Below are 16,029 nucleotides of genomic sequence, written 5' to 3'. Positions count from 1 at the left end.
TAATTACCTTTAATTGGATGTTTTGGATGTACTGTTTTAGTGGAATATGTGAAATGAAGCGATTTGTGTTCACATTTTTTATGTGACAATTGTTATAGATATCTCAGTATTTAGAATACATTGTAAAAAGATAATGATGATAATGATGATGTGGTGAGGGAAATCCCCAGGGATTACTTCAGGAGTTTTCCTATGAACATATTACTGAGATAACTTCATCAAAGAAGCAGCTGTGACTTTTAAAAGTCTTTCTCTGTGTTCCAAAGGTAGTAAAGTGATTGGCTGTAGAAGTCAGTGTTTGGATGAAGACATTTACCTCCTCCAGAAATCTAGAAAACCAATACATGTGAAATTCTGAGTTTATTTCATTAAGCTTCCCAGTAGCTGAGCTGATGTGGCGGCCATCTTACCTGGGGCTGACTCCCAGATTTTTAATCATTTATTGATTTGATAAAAACTCATTTTCTGGAACATAGCTTGACCCGTTCTGTAGTTGTTCAATAACCAAATGTGATGATGAAAAGATAGTATGAAGCCAGCAAAAGCCACCTCCTTGTCCCCTAATGTGTATATTGTGTAAGTTGTTGTGCAGATCCAGGGACAACGTGTGGCAGATGGTTCCATGAGCCGTGCCTAGGCTGACAAGAAGATGTCCTGAAAGCTCTGAGGGAATCCAGCTGGAACCGTCTATTGTGTTGTTGGAACCAAAGTTCTGTGGCAGCAAACTATGGAAATGTTCTTCATCATTTCAACATTTCATACTTACCTGTTTCTAGTTCAGCTTTTTCTGCACCTTGTTTTATTTTCTGTGTAATTAGTATGTACATAGTGTGGCAATGTAAACCTCAGCAGTTTTGATCAATAGAATTGTAAAGTCACATGTCGATGAGCTTAAATGTGAAATTCCACATCATATCTTAATGAAATGTGTTGAGTAACATCTGGAGGTGTTCTCCTGTCAAGCTGAATCCAAATTGTCCACTGAACACGTCCTAAAGGTTTACTAGCAACATTGACAGCAAGCTAACATGTGAACTGTGGAGCTGGAATGTTCCAGATGCTGGAAAAGTGCAGAAATCAACGTTCCAGAGCCGTTGTTCAGGAACCAGAAGCTGCTCTCAGATCAGTTTTAGTCCAGATGTTTGTGTTGCACTAAAAGCTGAAAAGATGAAAGCCATGAGTTGCTTTTAAAAGCAGAAGCTTCATGTTTCTACTGTGCTGTGTGTGATGTGTTGCCAACAATCAATGAGCTTCATGGAAGGAAAGAACGTCTGAGTCGCTGCTTTGATTTTCTTTTGCAGCTTTTCTCTGACTTCTAACTTCAGCTTTAAGCAACAGTTCTGGTTGCTGCTGAAGCTCAGAAATCTGATCCACACTTGGAGCTTTTTACTAAAAGCCATTTCCATCAATACACACAGAACTGTTAGAGGCTTTTTCTTTGTGCTTAGAAATCAAATGGAGTTGATTCAGATCAAGTCCTGCTGGGTGCGCTCCATTGAGCCCACCTGAACACCACTGGATGGGAGGAGTGAAGATTTCAGAGCTTTCCCTCTAAGAAGCACAGCTCTTCACAGCTCTGAGAGACATTTTCTTCACAAATCCCAGTCAGTGGCATCTGCAGACCTGATCACATCCAAACATCCCATTTTTCAGGACTCAATCATTTCATCTGTGCAATTGTTCCAGCTGCTGTGGGAAGAATCCAGCTGTGAACATCTGGAGCTTTAATGTGCCGCTTCTCTCCTCCCAAACATCCAGCCTCCACCTGTGGAGAACAGCTGGAAAACAGCTGCAGGTGGAAAGAAGGAGTTTGGACCAAGCTGCCTCCTCTCTGCTCTTTTCTCTGACTCTGACTTTAAATTCACTTTGATGGTTTGAAATGAAATCAGGGTTTCAACCTGGATCTTCAGAACATCCTCAGCTGATGCTGATTTTAACCAGAGACTGTCGACACTCTGCTCAGCAGCACTAAAATAAGGAGAAATAATTCTCTAGGAGCTCTAGTAATAATCTGCATTAGAACAACGGCTCATTTTAGCAGCAGCAGTGTGCTGATATTAAGGACTACAGTTTACTTTGTTACTTTGATGCATTTTTATCATTATTTGGTGTTAGTTTGTAGTTTTAGTGGATTCTTGGTTTTTATCTTGTTTTTCTGTTTCTGTTTTGATGCCATAATTCCAGCAAAGCATCAACTAATTGTTGTTTAGTGTTAAAGGGCTAAAAATGGTTAAAGTGCAGATTGTCATGTGATCAGCAGCTCCTTGCAGCTACTGAGCCTCTGACCTGCTGTGGAAGCAGAAAGGATGGACTTAGTTTTTCACTCACTGCTTCAGGGTTCTGCTTCTGGTTCTGTTCACTAAATAATGACCCAATGGAATCTGTGCTGCTGTTGTATTTCCCTCATTTTAAGAGCTGCTGAGGAACAGATGATCTTTTATTCATGTCCTGATAAATGAAAGCTTAGAACTGACTGTGGTTCTGCTCACTTTTTACCATCACTGACATGTTTGGATCATTTAAAAACGCAGCAAATGGGTTTTAATAATCAGACATCATGCAGTTTATCTTTTCACCAGCAGAGGGAGACAAATCTCCAGCAATGAAGAGTCCAGTTGGTTCCCAGTTAAAGCAGGTTGTGGTTCCATCAGAGCTGAACAGAAGCTGGATCAGCAGAACAACAATGAAGCCATTTAAACAGCAGCAGAGTGTTTGTGTTCACACTGGGAGTCATGAGAAGGCTTCATGTCTTCAGACGTCAGCAGGTGAACTTTCCTCTGACTCCCACTCAGCCAGACCAGTCTGAGCAGTTCCTGCAGCAGGAAGCAACCAGCAGCTCTGTTCTCTGGGCTCATTTCTCCTCAGGACGCCATCAGGAAACATTTTCAGCAGAACTTCTCTCCTTTCTCATCAAGACTTTATCAACCTGCCTCTGATATCACTGCAGACGCTCTGCTGACTGTTTTAGTCTGAAAGGAAAACTACAAACCAGGTGAGCTGTGACGTCATCAGATGATCAGAGCTGATGTGCAGATGAATGATTTGTGTTTCCTCTGCAGGTGAAGGTAGAAAGTGTCTCTGAGCTCTAGAACTACACTGAACAGAACTAGAAACATGAACTTCCAGAGAAATAGTTCCTGTTTTGCTGCTTTGAGCAGAGCCGTGCATGGAGCCAACGTGATGTAGCAGAAAGTAGCAGCGTTCACATGCAGCCCTACCCTGAGAAAGGCATCTAGCTTCAACAGACTCGCTCCATCATGTCAGAAGTAATGTGGAACATTTAGATCCAAGACTAAAACTACAGCCAGCTTTATGTTCTGTTCTCCAGTTTTTAGACCCAGTACCATCCCAGCTTTATTTATAGAGCACTTTCAGCACCACAGAACCAAATTACTCTATATGAATAAACAGCAGCCATATGATAACATGACAAGACATTAAACTTTAAAACTTGAACACATTTTTATTCTTTGGCCTAAAACACAGCATGAGACTTCTTGTTTTTACAGTGAAATAAATGTTGATTCTATTATTTTAACTGTTTTTCTTTTGACATGTGCAGCTGTGATTGTTTTGAAGTGTTTTAATAAAAAAAAGTAAGCTAATTAAAATTAATAAGACCAAAAATAAATAAACAGCCCTATGCTAAAATAATACAATAAAATCTTTAAAAAATAAGGTTAAAGGAAAGAGAATACAAAATGTTATTAATGATAATCAGAACAATTTAAAGTCTCTGATGGTGTCAGAGGTCAATGAGAATAGATGGTTTTATAAATGAATGTGAAACACAGGGAGGAGAACTGTCTGATGTCCAAGGGAAGGTTGTTTCATAATTCTAGATCTGCTGCAGCTAAAGCTCAGTCACCCTGAGCTTAAGCTTCATCTTTGGCTGACTCAGGATCAGCTGATCAGTGACCTGAGGGAACAGAGGATGTGCAGGATGTACTAGTTCAGACAGCTAATGTGTGGCAAGGCCATTTAGAGCTTTAGAAGCAGATAAAAGCATTTTAAAATGAATCTTAAAATGTTCAGGCAGATAGTGCAGAGAGACTAAAATAACAGAAATGTGGTCAAAGCTTCATGTTTCATAGAGTCTAGCTGACCACTGATCTAGATCCTCACAGTTCTGGACTAAAAATGATGTTTTCTGTCTGCATGAAGCTGTAGCATATTGTGACTGATGCGCTCATTGATATTATGGACACACTGACTCAGTGAGTGCAGTGAGCCAGGCTCAGCAGCAACATGGAGATTACAAGTCACATGTAGTCAGCATGGATGTTAGGAGATGCTGGAGAACTCTAGAATCTGACCTGTTGGCATCAGATGGAGGAGAAATAATAGTGGCTGAAAATGGATCCTTGAGGAACCCCATGTTTAATTTTTGTTGGTCCAGATTTATATTTATTTACCAAATGACACAAAGTTATCCATGTCTGCCAAATATGGTGTGAACCAGTTTAGCCCAGAATCAGATAATCCAGCCAGTGTTCTAGTTGGATCATCAACATGTTGTGATGAACTGTGTTCAGCAGAACTGAGATCCAGTAGAACCAACAGAGGAGTTCTGGAGCCATTCCAGTCAAGATGAGCATCATTGTAAACGTTTAGCAGTGCAGTCTCTGTGCTGTGGTCTGAAGCCTGACTAGAAATCACTGAAGAGATTCATTTCATCACAAAGTCATACATTTGTTCATCAGAACCATTTTCAATGATCTTTTCCAGAACCAGTGGATTAGTTCTGGTCCTGTAGGGACTTATTATCCATGGATCTAGAGTTGGTTTCTCTAACAGAGGTTTGATCTCTGCAGTTTTCAGCCTTTAGAAAACAAACTAACTGGAGGGAAGTATTTACTATCTGTAATATTTCAGGGGCATCACAGCTAAAAACTGCTTTTAGAAACTCAGAGGGAACAAATCCAGGCAGCAAGTTGTGGATTTTCTCTTCTGATGTGTTTCTGTCAAGAAGACATAATTCAGTTTGTTAAAGTCATTTAGATGCTGTAATGATTGTGGAGGCTCAGGAGACATCAGCAGGTTCTCAGAGGTGGAGATAGATGGTGCTGGTCTCCATCAGGAGGGATGATTGGTGAGCTGTTGGTCAGCCTGTCAACAATAGCAAACAAATTTCTGCTATTATTAGTGTTTTTATTGCTGAGATCAGAGAAATAGAACTGCCTCGCTGGTTTTAACTCCACAAACTCACATCATGATGGTAAGATCTGTTTCACTTCAATCATTTCTCTGACTGATCAACACTCTGTAGACATGAAGTTTTCTGCATCACTGATGAGGAACCTTCAGGACATCTGAGAACAAGAACAAGGCAGAAACATGGAACTTATTCATGATTATGTGTTTATGAATCATAACACAGATTAAAATAATTCAGGTTAACATTATTCCAGTACAGTGACTACATGTGGGGATAATAGCTCATCACATGTGGGTCAGAAAAATGTCCAACAGTGAAGCAAAGAATCTGGTTTAATAGTGAGGAACACATTCAGACTGATGTTCTAGGCTGAGCAGAAGAACGTCAGAGTTTCTCATGGAGATCCTGCAGGGAGCAGCTTGTCTTCTCAGTCTGTTCCTCAGAGTCAGACTGGTCCCTCTTTCTGGAGAAAAGAACCAGAGTTTCTCTGAATTCACTGTTAGCAGACAGTTAAACTGAGTTTTTACATCACCTGCTTTCTAGGTAGCACCAGGTTCTTCAGCAGAACAGCAGAGATGAGTCTGAGAACCAGAAGGCAGTCACATCTGAACTCCTCCCACTAACCTACCTGTCCTGCCTCCATCACAGCTGAAGCTCCGCCTCCTTCCAGGTAGCAGCTCACCTGTGTCTCAGTGGTTCAGATCTTGTTCTTCAGCACTTTGGACCGTCTGAACAAACTGTAAGTTTGCTTTGTTTCCTACCAGAACTTTGTCTTGAGGAACTTTCCTCTTTGTTTCTGCTCTCTGATGTCTGGAGAACATGTTCACTTCTGATTTCAGCACAAAGTTTAATCTCTGCTGTTTGAAGACTAATCTAAAGGAATAAATGTATAATTTGTCTTAGTGTAAATTATTTAAGTGTTAGATTCAAAAATAATTCATTGTTTGTTTTTTTATTTTTTTAGTTCCTGGTTCTAAACCGTCGTCTGTGGTTCGGTAACTCCTTTTAGTCTTTCCAGTCAAACTGGAATCACTGCATTGCTTCAACATCATCCTTTAGTTTCTGTTTGTTCTCAAAGTCTGGAAACTCAAACATGTTTCCAGACTTTACGCTTGATTTAGTTTAAGTCTGATTTTCATGGTAGCAAAATGCGAACAGTTTAATCTTTTTTATTAAACTCGTCTGAATAAAGGATGATCAGAGTTGATGAATGATTTGTGTTTCCTCTGCAGGTGAAGGTAGAAAGTGTGTGTGAGCTGATGTGGATGTGAATTCAGCAGCATGGATCAGTGTGAGGACAGAGAGGAGGGAGTCCCTCCCTCTAAAACCACTCTGTGTGGGGAAGCTGAGAGCCAGAGCCACGCTCAGAGGTGAGATCAGCATCTCTAAGTGTCCAGAGCCCTTTTCACACAGCGTTCTCACTATATCAGGCCAGAAGAGACCAAGTGGTCCTGAAGCTGCTGCTGTTCCTCTTTGCTGCTTCATCCAGACTGAACAGAGCAGCTCAGCATGGTACCAGTGGGTTCTGACAAACAGCAAGTCAGTGTTGCACAACCAGCTGAGTGACACCAGCCTGTTGCTTAGAGCTCTGGGTTCCAGCAGGACACATCTGGAAAAACTCACCAACTTCCAGAACATTTCCTGGATTTTGATGACCAACATGTGTTCAACATTATTCATCCTAGAAAGAAGGACGGCTGATCAGACATTTATGGAAGAATCTTTACATTTAGTTTCTGTCTAAATACGACCCAGATCTACAGAACTAATTTTTCATTCAAATTCAGATGAATTTCTATTGTGTGAATAAATGAAGCCGACAATTCATCACATCATGATTTCAATCAGTGATTCTGGTTAAAATGGAGAAAACTGTCAGTTCTGACTAGTGGGCATCAGCTGCTTCACTTCATTATTGATCAGGCATCTAGAACAACCTCTATTCTGGACTCAGCAGTGGATCAGCTTTGATTCCACCTCAGTACGTTACAAACACAACACCAAGACTTAATGAAGCTCCATCAGAACCTCCTTGATGGTCCGAGTGAAAAGGACTCAGGATTCTTCTCCATGTCAGAGCTCAACACTAATATCACCAAACTGTCCTCTCAGTCATTTCTAACCAACATGTTTGTCTCAGAAACAGCTCTTTCTGCTCTAGAAGGCTGGACTTTATTCAGGAGGATCAATGATCAGGAACATGATGGAGGATTGGATCGGTTCTGATGGGAACCATTTAGAACACCAAGTTTATGATTCGTCTGGTTCTGCTCTTTCTCACACCTCTTTGTTTTAGAATCAGTCAAATAAAAAAAACAAAAACTCTATAATAGTGTTTAAATAAGTTTTTTTCTCACAGGACTTATAAACATCAACCAGAACCAGAACCCAGCTGTGTGTCCTTTAAGAGCAACAGGTCAAGGACTCCTCCTCCTGACTTCAAATCTCCTGGATCTCCATCCTCAGAGAGGTGAGCTGTATCTAACTGCTGTAACTGTGGAAACTGAGTCAGTCTGAAATGTTTTTATTCCAACATGTGTTTAACGTGAGCTCAGCTCTTTTTCCCACATTTCTATGTTCATATGTGAAGCGGTGTGTGTTGGATGTTCTTCAGAACCACAGCAGTGAAAGTGGAAAGAAGGGATGTTGTTGGAGGCGTCCTGGATGCTGCTACATCATGTTTAACAGCTCTGATCTGTTTGCTTTTTGGCCTCATTGATTAGTCGCCATCATTAAACACTTTTCTCTGCTTAAAGTCAAAGATTTAGTTTGGACTGGAGCCCACTCTGATTGGTTCTGTTCCATGTTAATGAGCTAACTGGACTGTTTAGTCCCTCTCCCATATTCATAGAGATTGAATCAAATCCAACATGGAACCAACTGGACTTTCTTTCTTTGTTCCTGAACCGTTTTGTCATCGTATCTGAAAGTCTTCCTTAGTTTTAGTGACTGAAGAGTTTCAGTTCTTCTCAGCTGGAGCTGGAACAATCACTGGGATCAGAACCAGAGACTTGGTGTTGTTCCCTCACAGGAGTTTAGAGCTGCAGCTGTTCTTCAGCTCTTAAATATCTCAATGGATTTATTACATTTCAGTTGAGCTTCAGACAAGTTAGCAGAACTGCAGCAACTCATTAAAATGGGTCCAGAAATGCTCTGGTCTAAATGCTTCTCTAGATTTTTCTTCAACAGCTTTATTGGTACTTTGGGAAACTAATAAAATCCTGATTTCACTGCAAGGAATCATGTTGTGATATTTTAGCCAATCACCAGCCCTAGTATGGACCGGTCTCCTCAGTCGGGTCTGAGGTTCTGGAAATGACCCGTTACATTTCTTTAAGAGCCAAGAACAGAAACCCAGTTCCTCCCAGTGAGCTCTCAGATGTTCCAGTTCTATTTGGAGACAGAGGTTTGATCCGTTATCTCCAGAAATCAGCTGCCCTGTTCTGATGAAAACACCTTCATGTCTTCATGTCTGGAGTGTTGATGCTGATCAGGAGGTTCTGCTGCTTCCTGGCTCTATGTCAGACTAACAGTGGATCACATTTCCACGACCCGCTGGGAAATAGCTGGTAGAGCCAGTCTGACCCATTAAGACTTGGTTCCTGTGTGCGTTGTGAGAGCAGTTCAGCAGGGAAGGAAAGCTTCATCATGTGGTTGGTGGAACCAAGCTTAGCTGAAGTGGACCATCAGAGGTTCTGCTAGTTCTTAGTGGATCAGCAGGAACATTAAACATCTCCAACTACCTGGATCCGCTGGTTCTCTGCTCACATCCAGATGTCCTTCATGGACCTTTACCTTCTGATTGTCTCTGTGTGGACAGATATAATGTGAGCTCACTGGCTTCCAGGGACCTACAGGATCCATTTTAAAATACTCACCATCACATCCAGGACAGAACCTTACATGGACACACAGCCACATATCTCAGACCTCCTCCAGGTCCACACCACCTCAGATCTAGTCATCAGAACCTGCTGGATGTCCCACACACTGTCCTGAAGACCTGTGTGGACAGAACCTTCACCTCCACTGTCTCCAAGCTCTGGGTCACTGTCCCCACCAGCATCAGATCTGCTGACAGTGTGGACAGTTTGAAGTCCCAGTTCAAGACCCACTTTTTAAAATGTCTACTGGGTGGTTCTGGTCTTCATCCTTTTATTTCATCTTCCTCTTTTTAACTTCTTTGTATCGTGTTCATTTGATTCTCAGTTTTTCTGTCTTAAGGACTTTTACTGTGAAGATCTTGGTGATTTCATCTGTGAAAATCTGGATGAATATTTACTTCCTTCCTAAATGTTCTGGTTCCTCCACAGAGTGGACCAGCAGAACTCAGAGGTTCCCAGAGGTCCGTTTGCCCGGCAGCATCAAACCCAGCTGGACTCCATTTTTATGGTCTGTACATGTACAACAACTACTTTTCCATGGGTTCTGTTCAGTCGTCTCCATGCTGGACTTTGTGGACCAGTGGACCGTCAGTCTGTCCAACATGGTTCTGATGTTTGGATCCATGATCTCAGTCTGATGTGTCCTTCATATATTATTCTGTTCCAGCTGCTGGAGGACAACATAATCACTTTTGTGAAGAAGGAGCTGAAGAAAATCCAGAAGGTTCTGAGTCCAGATGACCCAGACTGCTCAGAGAGTCAGAGAGATGATGAGGAGGTACTGGAAGGTGAGGATGAAGAGCAGAGGAGGAGCAGCAGAGAGGCACTGATGAAGATCACTGTGAACTTCCTGAGAAGGATGAAGCAGGAGGAGCTGGCTGACCGTCTGCAGAGCAGTAAGAGGATTTCTACAAAGATTTAACCTGATGGATAAATCACACTTTACTGATGTCTGAAGAGATGGAATCACATTTATTCACATCATCTTCAGAAGATCATTTGGTTTCCTTCCTGATTTCACTTTTTCTGTTAATTTAGGACATATAGCTCCAGTTCAAAATAAACTTAAATCTGGTCTGAAGGAGAAGTTCCAGTGTGTGTTTGAGGGGATCGCTAAAGCAGGAAGTCCAACCCTTCTGAACCAGATCTACACAGAGCTCTACATCACAGAGGGAGGGACTGGAGAGGTCAATGATGAACATGAGGTCAGACAGATTGAAACAGCATCCAGGAAACCACACAGACCAGAAACAACCATCAGACAAGAAGACATCTTTAAAGTCCCACCTGGAAGAGATCAACCAATCAGAACAGTGATGACAAAGGGAGTGGCTGGCATTGGGAAAACAGTCTTAACCCAGAAGTTCACTCTGGACTGGGCTGAAGACAAAGCCCACCAGAACATCCACTTCATATTTCCATTCACCTTAAGAGAGCTGAATGTGCTGAAAAAGAAAAAGTTCAGCTTGGTGGACCTTGTTCATCACTTCTTTACTGAAACCAAAGAAATCTGCAGCTTTGAACACTTCCAGGTTCTGTTCATCTTTGATGGTCTGGATGAGAGTCGACTTCCTCTGGACTTCCAGAACCAGGAGATCCTGACTGATGCTACAGAGTCCACCTCAGTGAATGTTCTGCTGACAAACCTCATCAGGGGGAAACTGCTTCCCTCTGCTCGCCTCTGGATAACCACACGACCTGCAGCAGCCAATCAGATCCCTCCTGAGTGTGTTGGCATGGTGACAGAGGTCAGAGGGTTCACTGACCCACAGAAGGAGGAGTACTTCAGGAAGAGGTTCAGAGATGAGGAGCAGGCCAGGAGGATCATCTCCCACATGAAGACATCAAGAAGCCTCCACATCATGTGCCACATCCCAGTCTTCTGCTGGATCACTGCTACGGTTCTGGAGGACGTGTTGGAGACCAGAGAGGAAGGAGAGCTGCCCAGCACCCTGACTGAGATGTACATCCACTTCCTGGTGGTTCAGACCAAAGTGAAGAAGGTCAAGTATGATGGAGGAGCTGAAACAGATCCACATTGGAGTAAAAAGAGCAGGAAGATGATTGAATCTCTGGGAAAACTGGCTTTTGATCAGCTGCAGAAAGGAAACCTGATCTTCTATGAATCAGACCTGACAAATTGTGGCATAGCTATCAGAGCAGCCTCAGTGTACTCAGGAGTGTTCACACAGATCTTTAGAGAGGAGAGAGGGCTGTACCAGGACAAGGTGTTCTGCTTCGTCCATCTGAGTGTTCAGGAGTTTCTGGCTGCTCTTCATGTTCATCGGACCTTCATTAACTCTGGTGTCAACCTGATGGACAAAACAGGAACATCTAAATTTTCTTTATTTTCTAAGAAACTTAAACTAAAGCCTTTTCACCAGAGAGCTGTTGATCAGGCCTTACAGAGTCCAAATGGACACCTGGACTTGTTCCTCCGGTTCCTTCTGGGACTTTCACTGCAGACCAATCAGAGACTCCTACAAGGTCTGGTGTCACTGACCGGAAGTAGCTCACAGACCAATCAGGAAACAGTTCAGTACATCAAGGAGCAGATCAGTGAGAATGTGTCTGCAGAGAAAAGCATCAATCTGTTCCACTGTCTGAATGAACTGAAGGATTGTTCTCTAGTGGAGGAGATCCAACAGTCACTGAGATCAGGAAGTCTCTCCACAGATATACTGTCTCCTGCTCAATGGTCAGCTCTGATCTTCATCTTAGTGTCATCAGCAGAAGATCTGGATGTGTTTGACCTGAAGAAATACTCTGCTTCAGAGGAGGTTCTCCTGAGGCTGCTGCCAGTGGTTAAAGCCTCCAACAAAGCTCGGTAAGGACACAGATTGATTCATGTTGCTTCAGTTTATTTATAATGAACCAGTATACAACAAAAGGCAACATAAAGTCGTGTGAAATCAGACAGATCCATCAATCTTTCCAAGGAGACCAATGGTGACTGTAAAGAAATCAACAATATTTCTGATGAATTGTTTAATAGCAGATGTTTCTCCCTGTCTCCTCAGACTGAGTGGCTGTAACCTCTCAGAGAGAAGCTGGGAAGCTCTGTCCTCAGTTCTCAGCTCCCAGTCCTCCAGTCTCAGAGAACTGGACCTGAGTAAAAACAACCTGCAGGATTCAGGAGTGAAGCTTCTCTCTGCTGGACTGGAGAGTCCAAACTGCAGACTGGAAACTCTCAGGTACAAAGTTCTCTATCCTGTTGAAACCAGATTTCTGTCTGTTACCTGTAAAACATAATGGAAATGTTAGTTCAGTGATAGATTTGTTAACTTTTGTCTGACCTTTATTCCCTATGAATAGAAACCATGCACAGATTCACCGTATAAGAGTGAATCTCAAAGGTTTTCTTTTGTGACCACTTTGAAGAATGAAATATATTTAGGAGCCCCATCCCAACAAAATATGTCAGAATTGTTGCTGTTATGGTTTTGAGTTTTAATGCATTAACCCTTTGAGGTCCACACCAAGAAAACTCAAATGAAAAAAAAATGTCTTTACATTTTTCATTCCTTTAGAACATCAATATCAAAGTACAGAAAAAAAATCAAACACTTCCATAGTTTTTAAATCACAGTTCTCTACCAAACGGTTGAGAATTCCATTTATTGTAAAACTTTGCATAAAATTACTAATTGTTATGATATATTTTTCTGGAATGAACCCGGACACAGCACGCACACACAGAGTCAGTTCTTATGAGTGAGTTTTATTGAATAGTGTGGAAGATGGAGGATGAGACCAGAGTCTTTCAACGGACGGAGGTGAAGGGTGTAGAAGCTGGCCGGCAGGAGGAGTGTGGAGAGACTGACCGGGAGGAACTCTGGAGCCGAACACTGGAGAGCAGAGCATCTGAGCCAAGTGCTGGAGAGCAGAGCATCAGAGCCGAGCGCTGGAGAGCAGAGCATCAGAGCCGAGCGCTGGAGAGCAACACATCTGAGCAGAGCACTGGAGAGCAGAACGTCAGAACCGTGCAGTGGAGAGCCGAACATCAGAGCCGTGCACTGGAGGGCAGAACATCAGAGCCGTGCAGTAGAGAGCAGAACGTCTGAGCCGTGCAGTGGAGAGCAGAACGTCTGAGCCGAGCACAGGAGAGCTGAACGTCTGAGCCGTGTTCTGGAGAAAACAAACTGACGGAAAGTCTATGGGCTGACTGTAACAAAAACCAGGTTGAACGGAGTCTTCAGGCTGACGGTAACAAAACGGAGCTGACAAGAATACTGGCAGAGACTGAGCATGAGTGAACGCTATGGACCGGCGACGGGAGAGTCGAAACTGAACACTGAGGGACCACAGAGCCAGCAAACACGAGGAACCAAAAGGGGCCAGAGAACACGGGGAACCAAAGAACTAGAGAACACTGGGGAACCAAGGAACTAGAGAACAGCAGGGAATCAAGGAGCCAAAGAACACGGGGGAACCAAGGAACTAGAGAACAGCGGGGAATCAAGGAGCCAAAGAACACGGGGGAACCAAGGAGCTAGAGAACACGGGGAACCAAGGAGCTAGTGAACACTGATGTGCCAAAGCACAACCAGGGCGCGGCACATCAGGGAAAGGCACGAACGCTTGACTGCGCCGGGGGAAAAAGCGAGCGCTTGACAGCGCCGGGGAAAAGAGCGAGCGCAACATAGCGCCAAAGGGAAGGAACGGGTGCAACACAGCGCCAAAAGGAAGGAACGGGCGCAACACAGTGCCAAAGGGAAGGAACGGGCGCAACACAGCGCCAAAGGGAAGGAACGGGCGCAACACAGCGCCAAAAGGGAAGGAACGAGCGCAACACAGCGCCAAAAGGGAAGGAACGGCGCAACACAGCGCCAAAAGGGAAAGAACGGGCGTACACAACGCCAAAAGGGAAGGATCGGGCGTATGGAAACGCCAAAAAGGGAAGGATCGGGCGTATGGAAACGCCAAAAGGGAAGGATCGGGCGTATGGAAACGCCAAGGGGAAGGAACGGGCGTATGGAAACGCCAGGGGCAAGGAACGGGCGTGTGGAAACGCCAAGGAACGGGCGTGTGGAAACGCCAAGGAGAAACAACGCCGGAGCGTGAGAGGAGCGCTGGGGCCCAAGGGGCGAGATCGCCGGGGCGTGAGGGAACCGCCGGGGCGTAAGGGAGAAGTTCGCCAGGGCGTGAGGGAAACGCCGAGGCAAAACGGACGCATGACAGCGCCAAGGGGAAAATATAGGCGTACGAAAACGCCAAGAGGGAAAGAACGGACGTACTTAACGCCAAAGGGAAAGAACGGGCGTACTTAACGCCAGAGGGAAGAACAGGCGTACGACAACGCCAGAGGGAAGAACAAGCGTACGACAACGCCAGAGGGAAGAACAAGCGTATGACAACACCAGAGGGAAGAACAAGCGTACGACAACGCCAGAGGGAAGAACAGGCGTACGAAAACACCAAGGCTCAACAACTCCTGCTGGAACACGACTGGTGTACAGAAACGCCAGGGGAAAACCCGCCGGGGCGTGAGAGAAACGCCGGGGCTTGGGGAAGAGAACGCCGGGGCGTGGGGAGAACGCCGGGGCGCGAGGAAGGAGATTGCCGGGGCGCAAGGGGAACGCCGGGGCACAAGGAATACAGGAATTTCTAAAACGCCAGGAATCTAAACACCAGGGAACTGAGGGCGTCTAAACACACCGGGGAACCGAGACAGAGGGCGTCTTAACACGCCGAGGAACCAAGAACAAAGGGCGTCTAAACACGCCGGGGAACCAAGAACAAAGGGCGTCTAAAGACATCGAGGAATCAAGATAAACGTAAACACCAGGAACTAGAGGGTAAGCTAAGCAGCAACAGGCCAAGCGCGCCAGAGGGCTCAGCCGGCGACATAGGAGCGCCGGAGGGCTCTGGCAGCGCCTAAACAAGGGAATAACAAGAATAAGAGGGTGAGCTAGGCAGCAACAGGCCAGGCGCGCCAGAGGGCACAGACAGCGACTTAAGCACCGGAGGGCTCTGGCGGCGACCTGCGTGCACTGGGTAGCGACAGGCTGGTGCACCAGAGGGCTCAGCCGGCGACATGGGTGCGCCGGAGGGCTCTGGCGGCGACCTGCATGCGCCTAAACAGGGGAACAACACAGAGACACTAGGGCAAGACAAAACAAAACAACTACTGAAGGGAACTAAACTAACCCAAACAGAGCAAAAACAAACAAAGAAAACAGAAGGGTGTAGGGACCTAGAAAGCGCAGGGACCTTAGAGAGCGCAGGGACCTTTAAAAGCGCTGGACTCCATCCAACGCAGGAACCCATACAGCGCAGGAACCCAGATGGCGCAGGAACCCAGACACATAAATACTAAGGGGGGGAAAAATAAAGACAAACAAAACTTAAGAAAAAACAAATACAGAACCAGACTAAAACTACAGGGCTAGGACAGAAATTACGGGGGCTAGACAAGGACTACAGGGCTGACGAAGCTACAGGACTAAAACCGGATCTACAAACAAATCAAAACAAGACTGACAACTAGGAAAGGAACCAAACGCTAAAGCAAAACTATGAAACGGAACAGAACAGGGAGTCTAAGGTAAAAAAAACTGGAACTAAAAAACAAAACTCAGAAGACTAAAGGCGAACCTAGAACACTAAATCAGGGCTATGGCTAAAACAAGAATACGGAGAACAAAAACCCGAACTAGCTGACTAAAAACAAAAACTAGAATGCTAAAGAAAAACCCGATTGACTAGTATAACCTGGGACACAAAAACCCGGACAAAACCAACAAAATAAAACACAATACTCAAAACAACATAAATCCCAAAAAATCCTAAGTAAACCAAAAACTAAGGTTGAGCCAAAACAAAAGAACAGAAGGTGGAAATAATTCTTCTAAAACAATAAAAAATATACAAAAAGACTAGAAACTAAAGCAGAACTAGAACACAACAAAACCTGAATAACTTTAAGAAATCTAAGAAACGTTAAGTAATTAAAAATAACTCAAAAACCTGAGCCGTGCAGTGGAG

At 44.2% G+C, this 16,029-nt stretch overlaps 1 long non-coding RNA gene across 2 annotated transcripts; it reads right to left on the bottom strand.

The window, feature by feature from the left end:
- Nucleotides 1-4,481: 4,481 nt before the first annotated feature.
- LOC118561917 lies at nt 4,482-11,374 on the bottom strand. Of its 2 annotated transcripts, none has more exons than XR_004930366.1 (3): nt 11,262-11,374; nt 5,210-5,312; nt 4,482-5,109 (listed from the first exon to the last, which is right to left on the bottom strand). It is a non-coding gene; the product is annotated as an uncharacterized LOC118561917 (long non-coding RNA). The 2 variants fall into 2 exon arrangements; XR_004930367.1 differs by lacking the exon at nt 11,262-11,374 and adding an exon at nt 5,691-5,709.
- Nucleotides 11,375-16,029: the final 4,655 nt, after the last annotated feature.

Source organism: Fundulus heteroclitus, unplaced genomic scaffold (genome assembly GCF_011125445.2).
Source record: "Fundulus heteroclitus isolate FHET01 unplaced genomic scaffold, MU-UCD_Fhet_4.1 scaffold_75, whole genome shotgun sequence".
In the NCBI taxonomy this organism is placed as follows: Eukaryota; Metazoa; Chordata; class Actinopteri; order Cyprinodontiformes; family Fundulidae; genus Fundulus; species Fundulus heteroclitus.
Note: the sequence above shows the minus strand (reverse complement) of the source record. Positions and strands in the feature narration are given on the sequence as shown.